This window comes from Artemia franciscana, chromosome 14, assembly GCF_032884065.1.
Source record: "Artemia franciscana chromosome 14, ASM3288406v1, whole genome shotgun sequence".
NCBI lineage: Eukaryota > Metazoa > Arthropoda > Branchiopoda > Anostraca > Artemiidae > Artemia > Artemia franciscana.
Genome location: NC_088876.1, coordinates 29590626 through 29609708, shown reverse-complemented (window position 1 = coordinate 29609708; position 19083 = coordinate 29590626). Strand labels below are relative to the sequence as shown.

The following is a 19083-nucleotide window of genomic DNA, read 5'->3' as shown; positions in this document are numbered from 1 at the left end:
GTGACGTCATGTCGTCATATCGGCATGAAGTTAGTTGTCGTCATGTTTGTTATGACGATGACGTCATTAAAGGTATTTAAGAAATTCGTTCAAAGACAAATTTTTAATTGTAAGAAGATCGTGGACGGAAAAATGTGTAATGGTAAAATGACTGAAGAACCTACAATGGCAACAGCCGAGGAAGCTGCTCAAAGAGTCTATGCCAAAAGACTTGCGACTGATAGAGAAAGTAAGAAAAGAAAGCGTGCCGAGGAATCACAAGAACAGCAAGAAAACAGGCTTGCGGCTTCAAGAGATAATGCCAGATTAGGAATGTGCAATTTCCGTCAACGAAGGCGTGTCGAGAAACTACCAGAGCAAAGCGAAACCAGACTTGCTGCTAAAAGAGAAAGTGATAAAAGAAGGTGTGCCGAGGAATCACAAGAGCAACGTGAAAACAGGCTTGCGGCTTCAAGAGATAATGCCAAAAGAAAGCGTGCCGAGGAATCACAAGAGCAACGTGAAAATTATCGCATGGCATTCAGGTACAGCCCAGTCGATGATTATAGTAGATGGGTTTAAATCGGGAATATGCCTAAAATTTGTCCCTACTGCAAGGCCTTGAAATTTAATGGTGAAACAATGGGAATGTGTTGCGCCTCAGGAAAAGTTAAACTTCCTCAACTGGCTGCACCGCCAGAGCCATTGAAGACTTTGCTTACTGGAACTACGTCTGAATCTAAGCTTTTTTTTTTATCAAAAATCAGAAAATATAACTCATGCTTCCAAATGACGTCGTTTGGTGCCCAAATCGAAAATCCAGATCAATTTATGCCTACTTTCAAAGTAAAAGGGCAAATTTATCATAGAGCAGGGTCCCTTCTACCATTCTCAGGCGAGAATCATAAATTTTTTACAATTGTTCTTCATCAGTGATAGAAATTCTGAATTGAATGCACGTTGCGAAATTTCTTGGCAGCATATTAATATTGCTTGCGGGAGATTTCAGGCAAACATTACCTATAATACCTAGATCAACCCCTGCAGACGAAATGAATGCTTGCCTGAAAAATTCTAATTTATGGGCACACGTAAAGACATTAAAATTAACCACAAATATGCGTGTCCGATTGCAAAACGATGACTCTGGTCAAACTTTTTCAGATCAATTGCTGGCAATTGGAAACGGAAAGCTCCCAGTAGACTCAATTTCAGGACGTATACAACTACCTGCTGAATTCTGTAATTTAGTGACGTCCATAAATGAATTGATTGAAAAAGTATTTCCGAATATTCTAAACAATTATAAAAATAATAAATGGCTAAGTGAAAGAGCGATTCTTGCACCCAAAAATATAGACGTCCACGAAATCAACAATATTGTTTTGACCAAGATTCGAGACCAGGCAGTCCTTTACAAGTCAGTCGACACAGTTTTGGAACCAAATGAGGCGGTTAATTATCCATCTGAATTTTTAAATTCCGTAGATCTTTCAGGGTTTCCACCATACGTGCTACAACGAAAAATAGGCGTACCAATAATATTGTTACGTAACATAAACCCACCAAAGCTTTGCAATGGCACGCGACTTGCTGTAAAAAAAAAACAATGGAAAACGTAATAGAGTCCACAATCTTGACAGGGTCTTTTGAGGGTGAGGCTGTTCTTATTCCTCGCAATCCCATGATTCCAACGGATCTGCCTTTTCAATTTAAAAGATTGCAATTCCCAATTCGATTAGCATTTGCAATCACCATCAACAAAGCTCAAGGTCAATCATTAGAAAAATGTGGTATAGATCTTAATACTGATTGTTTTTCCCATGGACAATTGTACGTTGCATGTTCGAGGGTCGGTAAACCTGACAATCTATTTATATGCAGCGACAATTGGACAGCGAAGAATGTTGTATATTCGCAAGTTTTACGCAGTTAATTTGTATTGCATCTATCTATTTATATAAAAACAAGTTGTGTGTATGCATGTTTGTTTGTTTGTAAAAAGAGCGTTTGCGTATGACGTCATTGTAAATACATAAGGCTTTGTATATGCACAGACAATGGGAAAGCCAAGAATGTTGTATATTTGCCTTCTTTGACTTGTCCTACTAAACGTAAAAAACGATCGACAGGACATAGGAAAAATAATAGAAAAAATGAATTAGATGTACATATGCTTTCTATAGATCTATGCCAGCTACTTGAATCTAGGGGTATGATTTCTGTAATAAAATGTCTAAATAATTTATCCAAGAGGAATCTAATCAAACTTTTCTGGATTGTTAAGAATAATACAGCTCTTGATTATAATTTTAAAGTAATATGTGATACAATTTGCATTCTAACTAAAACGAAATTTATTTCAAAAAAGAAAAAGTTCGATAAGATTAGTAATAAGGATAACAGATTGTATTTACCTGTTAATTTTACTTGTAAGCAGATTGAAGATATTAATTTACCAGAAATTTTAAATCAGCGGAATGTGAAACAGGCCCTTCCTAGTAATTTGAATTATAATGATAGTCCAGTTTTAACTTATAAATTTTCAAAAACTATTGGGCAAATTATTTTTAATTATAATTTAATACTAAAAAGATTAGATAGTGATATAAATTGGAAACCGGTTTGTAATTGTAAGCAACTTGGCCCATTTGTAAATCCTACTTACAAACATGTTATAACAGGGGACTTTTCAATAATAAAGCAAAATGATCTTCAAATTATAATGAATAAAGGGGCTAATTTCCGTCTTTCTCTTCATCCGAAACCATCGAGTGTTCTTGATGGCTTGGAAAATGATTTTGATTTATTTATTGATAAGTGGTGTAAGAAAGAGAATAAAAATAAAGAGAGTTTTCAAAGTTGGAAGAATTTAATTATTAGTAGAATAAGAAATAAAATATATTCTAACTAAAAAAATAATAACACTAAATCATTATTTTATAATGCGAAGATTAAACAAGCAATTGCTAATCTAAAGAATGAATTTGTAATTGTGCCAGTGGATAAAGCTAATAATAATTTTGCCATAATTTGTTAGAAGCTGTATTGTGATATCTTAAAAAGGGAGTTATGCACAACTAATGTTTACGAAAAGGTAAATAAAGAGGATGAGAATTTAATTGAAAATACTGAAGAAATACTTTTTAAAAATTTTAATATTAAAATAAATGACAATGATAAAAAGTTCCCTTTCCTATATTGGACTGTAAAATTTCATAAGAATCCCCCTAAACCACGGTTTATTGCTGGAGCAGCTAAATGTCCAACCCGCATTGCTGCTACTGACCTCTCTTTAATTTTAAAGGAAATTGTAAATAAACTTAAAACCTATTGTTCTGGTATTAAAAAATTTTCGAATTTTAATCCATATTGGAGTGTTAATAATTCACTGCAGGTGATAGACTCTTTAACAATGGTTTCAGCTAAAAGAATTGAGTCTTTCGATTTTGCGACAATGTATTATTACTTTTACTACATTTATCACTTAATGTAGTGTTTGATAATTTAAAAACTGTTATCAAAAAATCTTTCCTCTTATCTAGTAAAAGGTTCTTAAAAATAGACACTTATAATAAAAAAGCTATATGGACAAATTGCTTTAATACTACAGTTAACTTGAGATGTTACAGCTTGGATATGATTTTTGAGTTATTGGAATTTGTTTTATACAATACTTATATAAAATTTGGTGGTGATTTGTACAAGCAAGTTGTGGGAATTCCCATGGGGGGGAATGCCAGCCCATTTATAGCTGACTTGTTTTTAAGTCAACTAGAATATAAATATATGATGGATAAGAATAATCCAATTAATTTAAAACATGTTTTGTCAAATAATAAAAGATATTTAGATGATATTTTGATCTTAAATTGTAAGGATTTCATTGATATTTCTAAAATATATATCCATCAGAGCTTATTCTTGAACCTAGTCATGGCGCTGGTCATGAAGATCATTTCTTAGATTTAAATATTAATATTTGTGATAATAATAAATTAAGTTTTAAAATGTATAATAAAACGGATGATTTTGATTTTGAAGTGATTAGTTTCCCATTCCCTGAAAGTAATATGCACTCAAATATCACATATTCAGCGTTTTTCTCACAGTTACTTCGTTATGCAAGGATTTGTAGTAATTATATTGATTTTAAAAATAGATGTAAAATCTTAAGCCAAAAATTGATATCAAGAGGTGTTTCTGCAAATAAATTAACTTGACAATTTAAAAAATTTAGTTTTCATTATAACGAACTTTTAAATTAAATATCAAAAGAATTATCTAGAAATACTTAAAGAAATTTTCAACTAATTTCGGAGGTTCGAGAATTGTTGTTGCAGCGCCATTTATTTTGAATTGTGTTTCTAATTGAGCGGATTTTTTTTTTAAAATTAGCCACTTGGTAAAGATGAATTCTATAATTGTTTAGTTCATTCAGGTTTTTTGCAATGTGTTAATATTTGTGATTTGGTAAAATTTATTATATTTAGTTTACCTATTGTTGCTAAAAAGAGGGATGTAATAACAGGATAAGCTTGTTTTGGTGTTACTTGGTTGTTTTACATTTGCTGTTTTTTTTTTTTTTCTTCTTTCATAGGCATGTATTTTGGGGGTGATACCTGACACGGGGATGCCATGGATATTCTGTGGTAGCCACAACACTGTGCTGGGTAGAGAATTTAAAGTGGCGAAACCCTATATAGGCCAGTGTATTCTCCTGATGATCCCTTGTGTTGGGTTGTTGCGTCTGAATTATTTGTCTTTATTATTTTTTCTATTGTTTGGTAAATGACGACTTATGCTTATTGACGACATGACTGCCTGTCCATGGATTATTCTTTATGGTTTATTGTGTATGGCTATGCTGTTTGACCTATGTGATTGTATGGATGAGTAGGGTTAAGGCCTCATTCAAGTGCTGGTCTATATTAATCACTAATTTAGGAAAACAGTCTTCCTTTTCTCCTTCTGTCTCTCTCTTTTTCTTTTTTTTTCTTTTTTTTGTGTTTGTGCTGTTGCATTGGTGATTTCTCTTTTCATGATATATATATATATATATATATATATATATATATATATATATATATATATATATATATATATATATATATATATATATATATATATATATATATATATATATATATATATATATATATATATTGTCTATTCCCTCTATAAACCTCTATATCAAATTTCGAAAACTGTTCTTCTGCGTGTAGTGCTATTTTTGCTAAATGAGAGGTTTTATTTATTTCTCACCCTCCCTTGCCCATGAAAATTAATCAAAACAGATTATGCTCTGAGTCTGAGGAGCCTGAAAGTGACTCTATGATTAAAAATCAGTTATTTTTTCCTTCTAAATTCATTAGATTTTTTGTTGTTGATTTTCTACTTTTAACTTAGTTTTATATTTTAAATATTAGAAATATTTTCTCTGTACCAAGGACAGTTAAAATAAAATATAATTGCTTGAATTGTAAATTCAATAATAATGTAAATTTCACCAATATATATATATATATATATATATATATATATATATATATATATATATATATATATATATATATATATACATATATATATATATATATATATATATATATATATATATATATATATATATATATACTAGCTGTTATATATACTAGCTGCTCACCATCACCTAGTTGGTGGGGGCGCTTCGCACCCCCCCCCCCCCCCGCGCGTAAGTCGTTACGCGCCATATTAATTACGCGCCATTGTAGTTATGTCCCTGTATCCCACCTGTGAATATAGATAAGATATATATATGTTTTTAATTACGTAAAACTTTCGAATATACAACATTCTTCGCTGTCCCATTGTCTGTGCATATAAATAGATTGTCCTGTTTACCGACTCTTGAACATGCAACATAAAATTGTCCATGGGAAAAACAATCCGTATTCAGATCTATACCTCATTATTCTAATGATTGCCCTTGAGCTTTGTCGATGGTGATTGCTTATCGAACATTCCCTGTGTCCCCGTCTTTTATATTTCCCCCTGTGCCCCCCGGCGTCCCCGTTGTAGTTGTGTCCCTGTGTCCCGGTCGTCATTTATATTTCCTGTGTCCCGGTCGTCATTTGTGTCCTGGTCGTCATTTATATTCCCTGTGTCCCGGTGACCCGGTCTGTAATTTCGTCAGTCGACAAACATGAGGTCAGTCGACAAACAACTTCATGACGGTATATAATGCTCAATCCTCACAATGACGTCAGTCGACACACAAACATGACATCAGTCGACAGACAGACAAACAATAAACTTATTTTTATATATATATATAGATACTAGCTATGATTGCCCTGGAGCTTTGTTGATGGTGATTGCAAATGCTAATCGAATTGGGAATTGCAATCTTTTAAATTGAAAAGGCAGATCCGTTGGAATCACGGGAATGCGAGGAATAAGAACAGTCTCACCCTCAAAAGGCCCTGTCAAGATTGTTGCCTCTATTACGTTTTCCATTGTTTTTTTACGGCAAGTCGCGTGCCATTGCAAAGCTTTGGAGGGTTTATATTTCGTAACAATATTATTGGTACGCCTATTTTTAGTTGTAGCACGTGTGGTGGAAACCCTGTGAGAAATCCTGCCGAATCATTAGTCTATAGGAATAATAATGAATTGCGCTGCATTTCTTATTCATTTCTTTGTTAGTGGCTGGATTTATCAATTTAATATTACAGTGATAGCCGTCGGCTCCATCCCAAAATATGATAGGATATTGTAGGGCATCGTAGCATCGATGAGTTTCAGCAATTCTTACCAACTGAGCGTTTTGCTTATGAAGAATAATATCTCGAGGTAAAAACTGATCGCCGACCATAATGATTGCCACTTCGTCGATAGTTGGAGCATTGTATCTACGCACATGTTGGCCAGGAGGCGTTTTGTCAGCGGAAATAACAATTTTATGCGTATCAGTAGGCATCAAATCGATGGCTATTTTTAACAGACGCACTAAATTATTTTCGTGGAAAAGATGTTGCAGTTGGGAAACGATAGTCCTTTCAACGTCGGGAGAAATTTCGCAACGTGCATTCAATTCAGAATTTCTATCATTGATGAAGTACAGTTGTAAAAATTTATGATTCTCGCCCGAGAATTGCAGAAGGGACCCTGCTCTATGATAAATTTGCCCTATTACTTTGAAAGTAGGCATAAATTGATACGGATTTTCAATTTGGGCACCAAACGACGTTATTTGGAAACATGAGTTATATTTTCTGATCTGTGATAAAAAAAAACGCTTAGATGCTGACTTAGTTCCAGTAAGCAAAGTCTTCAATGGCTCTGGTGATGCAGCCAGTAGAGGAAGTTTAACTTTTCCTGAGGCGCAACACATTCCCATTGTTTCACCATTAAATTACAAGGCCTTGCAATAGGGACAAATTTTTGACATTGTCCCGATTTGAACACATCTACTCAAGCTATAATCATCGACTGGGCTGTACCTGAATGCCAGGCGAAAATTTTCAGGTTGGTCTTGTGATTCCTCGGCACGCTTTCTTTTGATGATTTCTCTTTGAGACGCAAGCCTAATTTCACGCTGTTGTTGTGATTCCTCGGCACGCTTTCTTTTGGTGATGTCTCTCTGAGACGCAAGCCTGTTTTCACACTGTTGTTGTGGTTCCTCGGCACGTTTTTTTTTCATACTTTCTCTATTAGCCGCAAGCCTGTTTTCATGCTGTTCTTGTGATTTTTCGGCATGCTTTCTTTTGTTACTTTCTCTATCAGCCGTAAGCCTGTTTTCATGCTGTTCTTGTGATTTCTCGGCACGCTTTCTTTTCTTACTTTCTCTATCAGTCGCAAGTATGTTGGCATAGACTCTTTGAGCAGCTACCTCGGCTGTTGCCATTGTAGGTTCTTCAGTCATTTTACAATTAAAAATTTCTCTTTGAACGATCTTCTTAAATACTTAAAATGACGTCATATACTCAGCATCGTCATAACAAACATGACGACAACTAACTTCATGACGACATACAGCTCAATCCTTATAATAATGACGTCACTCGACAGACAGAGAGACAACTTATTTTTATATATATACTAGCTGTTGTATCCCGGTGTCCCGGTCTGTAATTTATCTTTGAGTGTCCCGGTCGTCATTTATACGTCCTGGTCGTTATTTGTGTCCCAGTGTCCCAGTCTGTAATTTCTCTTTGAGTGCGTAAAACTTGCGAATATACAACATTTTTCGATATCCCATTGTCTGTGCATATAAATAGATTGTCAGGTCTACCGACTCTTGAACATGCAGCATAAAATTGTCCATGGGAAAAACAATCCGTATTCAGATCTATACCTCATTATTCTAACGATTGCCCTTGAGCTTTGTTGATGGTGATTGCTAATCGAACATTCCCTGTGTCCCCGTCGTCATTTATATATCCCCCTGTGCCCCCGGCGTCCCCGTGTAGTTGTGTCACTGTGTCCCGGTCGTCATTTATATTCCCAGCATCCCGGTCGTCATTTGTGTCACATTGTACCAGTCTGTAATTTGTCTTTGAGCGTCCTGGTCGTCATTTATATTCCCTGTGTCCCGGTGTCCCGGTCGTCATTTGTGTCCCGGTATCCCGGTCTGTAATTTATCTTTGAGTGTCCCGGTCGTCATTTATATGTCCCGGTCGCTATTTGTGTCCCAGTGTCCCAGTCTGTAATTTCTCTTTGAGTGTCCCGGTCGTCATTTATATTCCCTGTGTCCCGGTTTTTAGTTTTCTTTTTCTCCTCTAATTTTCAGTTTTTTTCCTTTTCTTAGTTTTTTATTAGTTTTTAGTTTTTTTTCTTTTTAGTTTTTTTGTAGTTTTTACCTTTTTTTTAGTTTTTTTTAGTTTTTTTTTCTTTTGTAGTTTTTAGTTTTTTTTAGTATTTTCTTTTTAGTATTTTTTTGTAGTTTTTACCTTTTTTAGTTTTTTTTTGTTCTTTTGTATTAATGCTAAAGTCAAGGTTCGAACCTGGAACCTCTCGGACCTAGAACCTGGAATATAACGCTTTACCAATTCAGCTACTTCGGCTTGAATACATTCGTTTTTGAAAAGGTATATGATGACTAACTTCATGACGACATACAGCTCAATCCTTATAATGAAGTCAGTCGACAGACAGACAAACAACTTATTTATATATATATACTAGCTGTTGGGGTGGCGCTTCGCGCCACCCCAACACCTAGTTGGTGGGGCGCTTCGCGCCCCCCCAAGCCCCCCCGCGCTTGTAAGTCGTTACGCGCCATATTCGTTACGCGCCATTGTAGTTGTGTCCCTGTGTCCCACCTCTGAATATAGATAGATTTATATATGTGTTTCAAACTACGTAAAAATTGCGAATATACAACATTCTTGGCTTTCCCATTGTCTGTCCATATACAAAGCCGTATGTACTAATAATGACGTCATATGCAAACGCTCTTTTTACAAACAAACAAACATGCATACACACAACTCGTTTTTATATAGATAGATAGATAGATAGATACAATACAAATTAACTACGTAAAACTTGTGAATATACAACAGTCTTCGCTGTCCCATTGTCTGTGTTGCAATCTTTTAAATTGAAAAAGCAGATCCGTTGGAATCATGGGAATGCGAGGAATAAGAACAGCCTCACCCTCATAAGGCCCTGTCAAGATTGTGGCCTCTATTAGGTTTTCCATTGTTTTTTTTTTACGGCAAGTCGCGTGCCATTGCAAAGCTTTGGTGGGTTGATATTTCTTAAAAGTATTATTGGTAATTTTTTTAATGATTGACCTTGAGCTTTGTTAATGGTGATTGCAAATGCTAATCGAATTGGGAATTGCAATCTTTTAAATTGAAAAGGCAGATCCGTTGGAATCATGGGAATGCGAGGAATAAGAACAGCCTCACCCTCAAAAGGCCCTGTCAGGATTGTGGCCTCTATTAGGTTTTCCATTGTTTTTTTTACGGCAAGTCGAGTGCCATTGCATACCGACTCTTGAACATGCAACATATAATTGTCCATGGGAACATGATTCTAATGATTGCCCTTGAGCTTTGTTGATGGTGATTGCTAATCGAACATTGCACGTGTCCCCGTCGTCATTTATATATCCCCCCTGTGCCCCCGGCGTCATCGTTGTAGTTGTGTCCCTGCGTCCCGGTCGTCATCTATATTCCCTGTGTCCCGGTCGTCATCCCGGTATACATTCGTTTTTGAATTGGTATATGATGAAATAAATTTTTAATTTTTTCCCTTTTTTTCTTTTTAGTTTTTTTATTGGTTTTTACCTTTTTTAGGTTTTTTAGTTTTTTTCTTTTTTCTTTTTAGTTTTTTTTTGAAGTTTTTATCTTTTTAGTTTTTTTATTTTTATTCATATTTTTTTAGTTTTCTTTTTCTCCTTTATTTTTCAGTTTTTTTCCTTTTTTTAGTTTTTTTCTTTTTTAGTTATTTTAGTTTTTACCTTTTTTAGTTCTTTTTAGTTTTTTAGCTTTTTTCAGTTTTTTTTTATTAGTTTTTAGTTTATTTTATGGTTTTTACTTTTTTTAGTTTTTTTTTAGTTTTTTACCTTTTTTTTTAGTTTTTTTAGTTTTTAAGCCTTTTTAGATTTTTTCTTTTTTTTCTTTTTAGTTTTTTTTGTAGTTTTTACCTTCTTTAGATTTTTGCTTCTTTTATATTAATGCTAAAGCCAAAGTTCGAACCTGGAACCTCTTGAACCTAGAACCTGGAACATAACGCCTTATCAACTCAGCTACATCGGCTTGAATACATTCGTTTTCGAATTGGTATATGATGAAATAATTCAGACGTCATATTATATGATGAAATAATTTTTTAGTTTTTTTACTTTTTTTCTTTTTAGTTTTTTTATTGGTTTTTGCCTTTTTTTTAGCTTTTTTATTTTTTTTTTCGTTTTTTCTTTTTAGTTTTTTTTGTAGTTTTTATCTTTTTTATTTTTTTTTATTTTTATTCATATTTTTTAGCTTTCTTTTTATCTTTTATTTTTCAGTTTTTTCCTTTTTATCTTTTATTTTTCAGTTTTTTCCTTTTTTTTAGTTTTTTTAGTTTTTTCAGTTTTTTAGCTTTTTTAGTTTTTTTATTAGTTTTTAGTTTTTTTGTAGTTTTTGCCTTTTTTTAGTTTTTTCAGTTTTTTTTTAGTTTTTAGTTTTTTACCTTTTTTTAGTTTTTTTTTAGTTTTTTAGCTTTTTTAGTTTTTTTTCTTCTTTTGTATTAGTGTGAAATAATTCAGACGTCATATGCACCTGATCCACAGATCCACAGACAGACAGACAACTTATTTTTATATATATTATTCATATTTTTTAGCTTTCTTTTTATCTTTTATTTTTCAGTTTTTTCCTTTTTATCTTTTATTTTTCAGTTTTTTCCTTGTTTTTAGTTTTTTTCTTTTTTAGTTTTTAGTTTTTTTTTAGTTTTTTACCTTTTTTTGGTTTTTTTAGTTTTTTCAGTTTTTTAGCTTTTTTAGTTTTTTTTTATTAGTTTTTAGTTTTTTTTGTAGTTTTTGCCTTTTTTTAGTTTTTTCGGTTTTTTTTTAGTTTTTAGTTTTTTACCTTTTTTTAGTTTTTTTTAGTTTTTTAGCTTTTTTAGTTTTTTTTCTTCTTTTGTATTAGTGTGAAATAATTCAGACGTCATATGCACCTGATCCACAGATCCACAGACAACTTATTTTTATATATATAGATACTAGCTGTTGGGGTGGCGCTTTGCGCCACCCCAACACCTAGTTGGTGGGGGCGCTTCGCGCCCCCCAAGCCCCCCCCCCCGTGCGCGCTGGTCGTTACGCGCCATATTAGTTACGCGCCATTGTAGTTGTGTCCCTGTGTCCCACCTGTGAATATAGATAGATATATATATATATATAGATATATATTTTTAACTACGTAAAACTTGCGAATATACAACATTCTTGGCTGTCCCATTGTCTGTGCATATAAATAGATTGTCAGGTTTACCGAGTCTTGAATATGCAACATATAATTGTCCATGGGAAAAAAAATATCTATATTCAGATCTATACCTCATTATTCTAATGATTGCCCTTGAGCTTTGTTGATGGTGATTGCTAATCGAACATTCCCTGTGTCCGTGTCGTCATTTATATATCCCCCTGTGCCCCCCGGCATCCCCGTTGTTGTTGTTTCCCTGTGTCCCGGTCGTCATTTGTGTCCCGGTGTCCCAGTCTGTAATTTCTCTTTGAGTGTCGCGGTCGTCATTTATATTCCCGGTGTCCCGGTGTCCCGGTCGTCATTTGTGTTCCGGTGTCCCGGTCTGTAATTTCTCTTTGAGTGTCCTGGTCGTCATTTATATTCCCTGTGTCCCGGTCGTCATTTGTGTCCCGGTGCTTTGTTGATGGTGATTGCTAATCGAACATTCCTTGTGTCCCGTTCGCTTTCTCTTTGAGTGTCCCGGTCGTCATTTATATTCCCTATGTCCCGGTGTCCCGGTCGTCATTTGTGTCCCGATGTGTAATTTCGTCAATAAACAAACATGACGTCAGTCGACACACAAACATGACGTCACTCGACACACACACAGACAACTTATATATATATATATATATATATATATATATATATATATATATATATATATATATATATATATATATATATATATATATATATATATATATATATACATAAATAGCATATAGAAGGAGAGATAATTATATAGAGGAAGGTCTCTCTTACTTAAGTATACACCTAAATTTTAGTACACAGTTTCGTACGCTTAGTATACAAAGTTTACACCTAAATTTTTACATAAGTAAAAACATAACAGGATGTTAGGATTTGTTACGATTTGGACTTGGGGGTTATTTCTAACTCTTAGAGACTCTTGACACTTTGAAAACTAAAAAACGCTTGTTCTACCCATAATATTTGGTTTGGGGTATGGTATTGGTTGAAAGTTATCTGAGTTCTCAAAAATATGTTTCTCATTAAACTTTCCCAGTTATAGTTCACTGCAACAAAATTGCAGTTATAGCCAATCTCTTTATAGCAAATAAGAACTAATTGAAACAGATTTACGTGCTTAGACAACGTCAAGTGTTGTAGCAACCTTTTGTCGGCCTAGCTAATAAAATTGTTATAGGAGCAATACCAGTTTAGGTATCCAAGAAAGGGATTTAAAAATTTTATATTGACTTTAAACCTTAATTGAACCTTAATGGTATATATGTACCCTTAAACGTATCAGAAGCAAAAAAAATGTAGATAAATTGGTCCATAAACCTTAACCTGTGGTTATGTGTTATGTGTAACATAAACCATAAAACCTTAACCCCATAAACCTTAATTGTATCTATGTACCCTTAAACGCGTCAGAAGCAACTGAAATGTACACAAATTGGCCCATTAACCTTAACCTGTGGTTATTTGTTATTTGTAACATAAACCATAAAACCTTAACCCCATAAACCTTAATTGTATTTATGTACCCTTAAACATATCAGAAGCAAGTGAAATGGACAAACATTGGTCCATAAACCTTAACCTTTGGTTAGGTGTTATTTGTAACATAAACCATAAAACCTTAACCCCATAAACTTTAATTGTATGTATGTACCCTTAAACGTATCAGAAGCAAGTGAAATGTACATAAATTGGCCCATAAACCTTAACCTGTGGCTATGTGTTATTTGTGACATAAGCCATAAAACCTTAACCCCATAAACCTTAATTGTATGTATGTACCCTTAAACGTATCAGAAGCAAATAAAATGTAGATAAATTGGTCCATAAACCTTAACCTGTGGTGATGTGTTATGTGTTACATAAACCATAAAACCTTAACCCCATAAACCTTAATTGTATGTATGTACCCTTAAACGTATCAGAAGCTAGTGAAATGTACATAAATTGGCCCATAAAACCTTAACCCCATAAACCTTAATTGTATTTATTTAAACGTGTCAGAAGCAAATAAAATGTAGATAAATTGGTCCATAAACCTTAACCTGTGGTTTTGTGTTATGTGTTACATAAACCATAAAACCTTAACCCCATAAACCTTAATTGTATGTATGTACCCTTAAACGTATCAGAAGCAAGTGAAATGTACATAAATTGGCGTATAAACCTTAACCCCACAAACCATAATTGTATGTATGTACCCTTAAGCGTATCAAAAGCAAGTGAAATGTACATAAATTGGCCCATAAACTTTAACCTGTGGTTATGTATTATGTGTAACATAAACCATAAAACCTTAACCCTACAAACCTTAATTGTATGTATGTACCCTTAAACGTATCAGAAGCAAGTAAAATGTACATAAATCGGCCCATAAACGTTAACCTGTAGTTATGTGTTATTTGTAACATAAACCATAAAACCTTAACCCCATAAACCTTAATTGTATGTATGTACCGTTAAACGTATCAGAGGCAAATAAAAGGTAGATAAATTGGTATAAGTGTCTAACCCCTCGTTTTTGTTTTGTTTTTTCGCTATCTATTATCAGTAAGTAGGATATTTATGATATCAGTTTATACAATTCATCAGTTTTCACTGGAGGGAGTAAGGTACTGTCCCCTTAACCCCCACTCCCCCGCCGGGGCTAAATCTGGCACGAAGCCAAAATGAGGTAAGCTAATTTGCACAAGCTCCTAACACCTCATCCTGAAGATGATTGTCCTCTAAAAACTTATAATTACTTGCGCGTCCCTCTTCACAGCGAAATGGAACAGCATATCTGTATCCTCAAAAGCATCAGAAGCTAATAATGTGTATATATATAAGAAAGTTGTATAAGAAAGGATGTTGTTAGAAAGGATTTTAAAAAAACGTCTATATTGACTTTTGTTAAACCTAATCTTTTTTATTCGTGTTGCACCCTTATGGTTTAAAATTTACAGTACCATCTTATAGATCCTAGTTAGTGGTATGTATCTATCCACGAATTATGGAAATCATATAACTGCAGCTACTCTTTACAAAAATAATTACCAAACTATGTCATAGTGATGCATTTTTACTTTTTCTTTAGTTTTTGTTTTTTCTTTTTTTTTAGTTTTTTTTTAGTTTTTTCTTTCTTAGTTTTTCCTTTTTTTTAGTTTTTCCTTATTTTTCTTTTTTTAGTTTTTCCTTATTTTTCTTTTTTAGTTGTTTCTTTTTTTTAATTTCATCTTTTCTTTTCTTTTCTTTTCTTTTTTAGTTGTTTTTTTTTTGTTTTTTTTTATTTTTTATTTTTTCTTTTTAGTTTTTTTTTAGTTTTTTCCTTTTTAGTTTTCTCTTAGTTTTTTTTCTTTTTTCGGTTTTTTTTTATAGAAGATAGTTTTTAATTCTTTTAAGTTTTTTTTAGTTAGTTTTTTTATATATTTACGTCATACTTAGTGACAGACAGACGGACACTACATTTTTATATATATATATATAGATTGTTGCATAACCGGTTGGAGATAAGTTTTGTATTGCCCTATATGTATAAAAAATTATTTGTTAGGCCAAGATACATATTAGGAAATAATAACTATATCAACTAGGAAAAGTTTTAAGCTCCTCATCGACAAAGATGACGAAGCCCTAACAGCCGAATGTTATTATCAAGTCTTTAAATTGTCTGAAACTTTCGATTCGAATTCTTTCTTTCATGGTGTATATTAAAACTGACGTTGTTGACCCCTTTGAAGCCTTTTTAATGATATACATCATGAAAGAATACACAACTTGCAATATAATGTTAAATAGGTGGAAGGGGAATTTTGCGCCGCATTTTCTATCTGACCTTATTCGCCTAGCAGAAGATTGTCAGGCATACAGAAGGTATATCCACACCAATCCGAAGAAAGAGACCCCAAGACCTTCAAGGATGGACGGGACTTAAGTCAATATAATGCTATCGGACCTAGTTGGTACTATAAAGCTATCTGTTGCTTTCATAATCATACTTATATGCTCATACTGCATAATCATCCCCGGGTCTATTAGCCAATTGTTAATTAAAACTCCCTCATTTGTTTCTGAATCCTGTTTTCCCATTATTTTGATTAAATAAAAGATAAAGTAATTTGCATAAGTTAACAACCCATTAACTAAGAAGATGACCATGGTCTAACCATGTATTCTTACTTACCCTTCCATCTTCGTAGTGTTAGCATGTAGCTGTGGTAGCCTCAGGTGGCTTGGCGCTTCATTGAGCTGTTAGTTGTAGTAGTATTAGCAGTAAGTACCACAATCTTGAGGTTGCCAATCCCTCAATTTTTGTTTAAATCTTAATGAAAAACGGATCTCATATACTTCGATCAGCTCATCAAGGACTATTTATCAGCATTTAAAAAAAATCTATCTGTCTTGGTTCAAGAGTAGATTTTTTGCCGCGGGCCAACGTTATAATTACAAAGGAGCAAAGGAAAGCCCCAATTTCTTTGGTGGCCAGGTCGTCGTCGCGCATCTTAAGCACTTTTCTATTCTAGTTTAGCTTCGATTTGAAACTGGTGCCTCTCTTCTTGCCAGTTAGAACGGAGCTTACCAGTCGAAGCTGAAACCTTGCTCAGTTGAGCGAAAGTTGAGATGTAAACCTTCAGATAGTGCTCACCAAAATAGAATATAAAACTCCGCTTCAACTCCCACACTGTAACGCAGCTTTCGAAAATGTGACGTTTTTTTCATAAACACGGCCTGAGGTTCACACTTTCCGTAAAAACTGCGGAGGTTAGACCCTTGCGGATACTAGACAAAACCAAAGTGTTACTCTTGCCACACAGTGAAAAGCAGTGTTAGGTATCAATTGGTAGCAATGTGTTGCATTTGAACCCAATAAAAGGTAATTTGATAGAGGCCCCACCAAGAGCTCCCTAGCCAGTCGAAGTAACTGTCGGTAGAACAGCCCCTCGCACCAACAATTCAGGCTGTATGATACAACCACAAACAATCCATGGAGCTTGTCAGAAACTAAACCTATATAACTTTACACATCCTAAATCACGCATCTTAGTACTGCCAAATAAATGACAACTTGGCAAGCCCTGTATTTTTTTTTATTCTATTAGAAAATCAATTTTTTAATTCACTTCACTTCGTTTCTTACTACTGACTCCCCAAGGTAAATTTTACTTGCAATGCTTAAATCTAATTTGCAAAGAGACAGTGTTTGATTTAAAAAAAACTTGAATTCTATGCATAGAATCTTTAATATATAGGTGTATATTCAATACATACGATAGAACACATAATGTGTAGGATGCATTTCATCATACATACTCTAGCACATAATTACAAATATAATGACAAAGATTTTGTAGATCGAGAAGACAATTTTTTGTTGCATTTTGTAAATTTTTTATTTTTTGCCTGGTATAATATGAGCGCTATAATTCTCCAGAATCTTTAATTCTCCTGTATTGCGGGCCTGAGTGCATCCATGGGAGCCAGGGTGATTTGAGAGAAAGCTTTACTCTGTCCTTCAAACCTTCCTCTGTGTTTATTTTTTGGCAAATGGAGAAATAAAAAGTCTGGGCATATGAAGGTTCAACCCCACTCTCCCCTCCAAGACAAAAATCCAGTGACCAAAAACATGCTTAACAAATATATATATATATATATATATATATATATATATATATATATATATATATATATATATATATATATATATATACAAATAATATATGCATAACAAAAACTATATGGAGCTAGTTGGAAACAAATAGTAGAAAATGATCCAAATAGATGGGAAAAAATTATATTCGCAGTTTTGGCAATTAAATTCCTTGCGACATGCGGGATTGAACCATGAAACCTCAATCAAGAGAAGCGGCCTTATCCACTACGCTGCCACAAGGTGATTAGCTATTTGATTCTTTTAATAGATGAATTGTATCATGCTTTCCCAGTGCAGGCTCTTTCTTCAATGAAGATTGTTCTTGCTGATTTTTTGAAATCCTCTCTCCTTTCAGATTTAAAGGAAAAGCGATCTTCCTGGTAGGGTGTAAAGAGGGAGGCTTTGTATAGATTGGGATGGAGGAGGAGCATGCGTAGCTGCATTGACCTCAAGCAGCTTGGTGCTGAGTTGTTAATAGTAGTAGTAGTATCACCTTTCTAATTTTACACTTCGAAGAAGCCAGGATGCAAAACATCCCGGACATACCCCTCTATTAGGCGTAAAAAAAGGAGAAAAACCATCAAACATTGTGATTGGAGACATCTTAACTTATGACGGAATTCAACAATGGAGACTATGGTATCAATCGTAAAATATTAGGAATAATACAAATACTATAAATAATAGTACATATATATATATATATATATATATATATATATATATATATATATATATATATATATATATATATATATATATATATATATATATATATATGTATATATATATATATATATATATATATATATATATATATATATATATATATATATATATATATATATATATATATATATTTATATATATATATATATATATATATATATATATATATATATATATATATATATATATATATATATATATATATATATATATATATATATATATATATGGGGTAGGCACGCCACTTGTCTGGATAGGGAATTTAAAGTGCCGAAACTCTATAGGCAAGTGTGTATTCTCCTGATGAGCCCTTGTGTTGGATTGTTGCCTCTGATTTATTTGTCTTTTTTTATATTTCATATTTGGTAAATGACGACTTATACTTACTTACGACATGACTGCCTGTCCATGGATTATTCTTTATGGTTGATTGTGTATGGCTATGCTGTTTGACCTATGGGATTGTATGGATGAGTAGGGTTAAGGCCTCATTCAAGTACTGATCTATATTAATTACTAATGTCGGAAAACAGTCTTCCTTTCCTCCTTCTGTCTTTTTTTATGTGTTTGTGCTGTTGCATTGGTGATTTCTTTTTCATTATATATATATATATATATATATATATATATATATATATATATATATATATATATATATATATATATATATATATATATATATAATATATATATATATATATATATATATATACATATAAATATATATATATATATATATATATATATATAAATATATATATATATATGCGTGAGAATTGGTGTTTTAGGACAGGTGTTTTTGCCAGGTATGTTCTAAAT

At 33.1% G+C, this 19083-nt stretch overlaps 1 protein-coding gene across 3 annotated transcripts in view; it reads left to right on the top strand.

Annotated features, from left to right (window-relative positions):
• Window positions 1-19083, top strand: part of LOC136035551 (uncharacterized) — a 128432-nt gene that overhangs the window by 68246 nt on the left and 41103 nt on the right. The gene's annotated exons all lie outside the window — the stretch shown is intronic.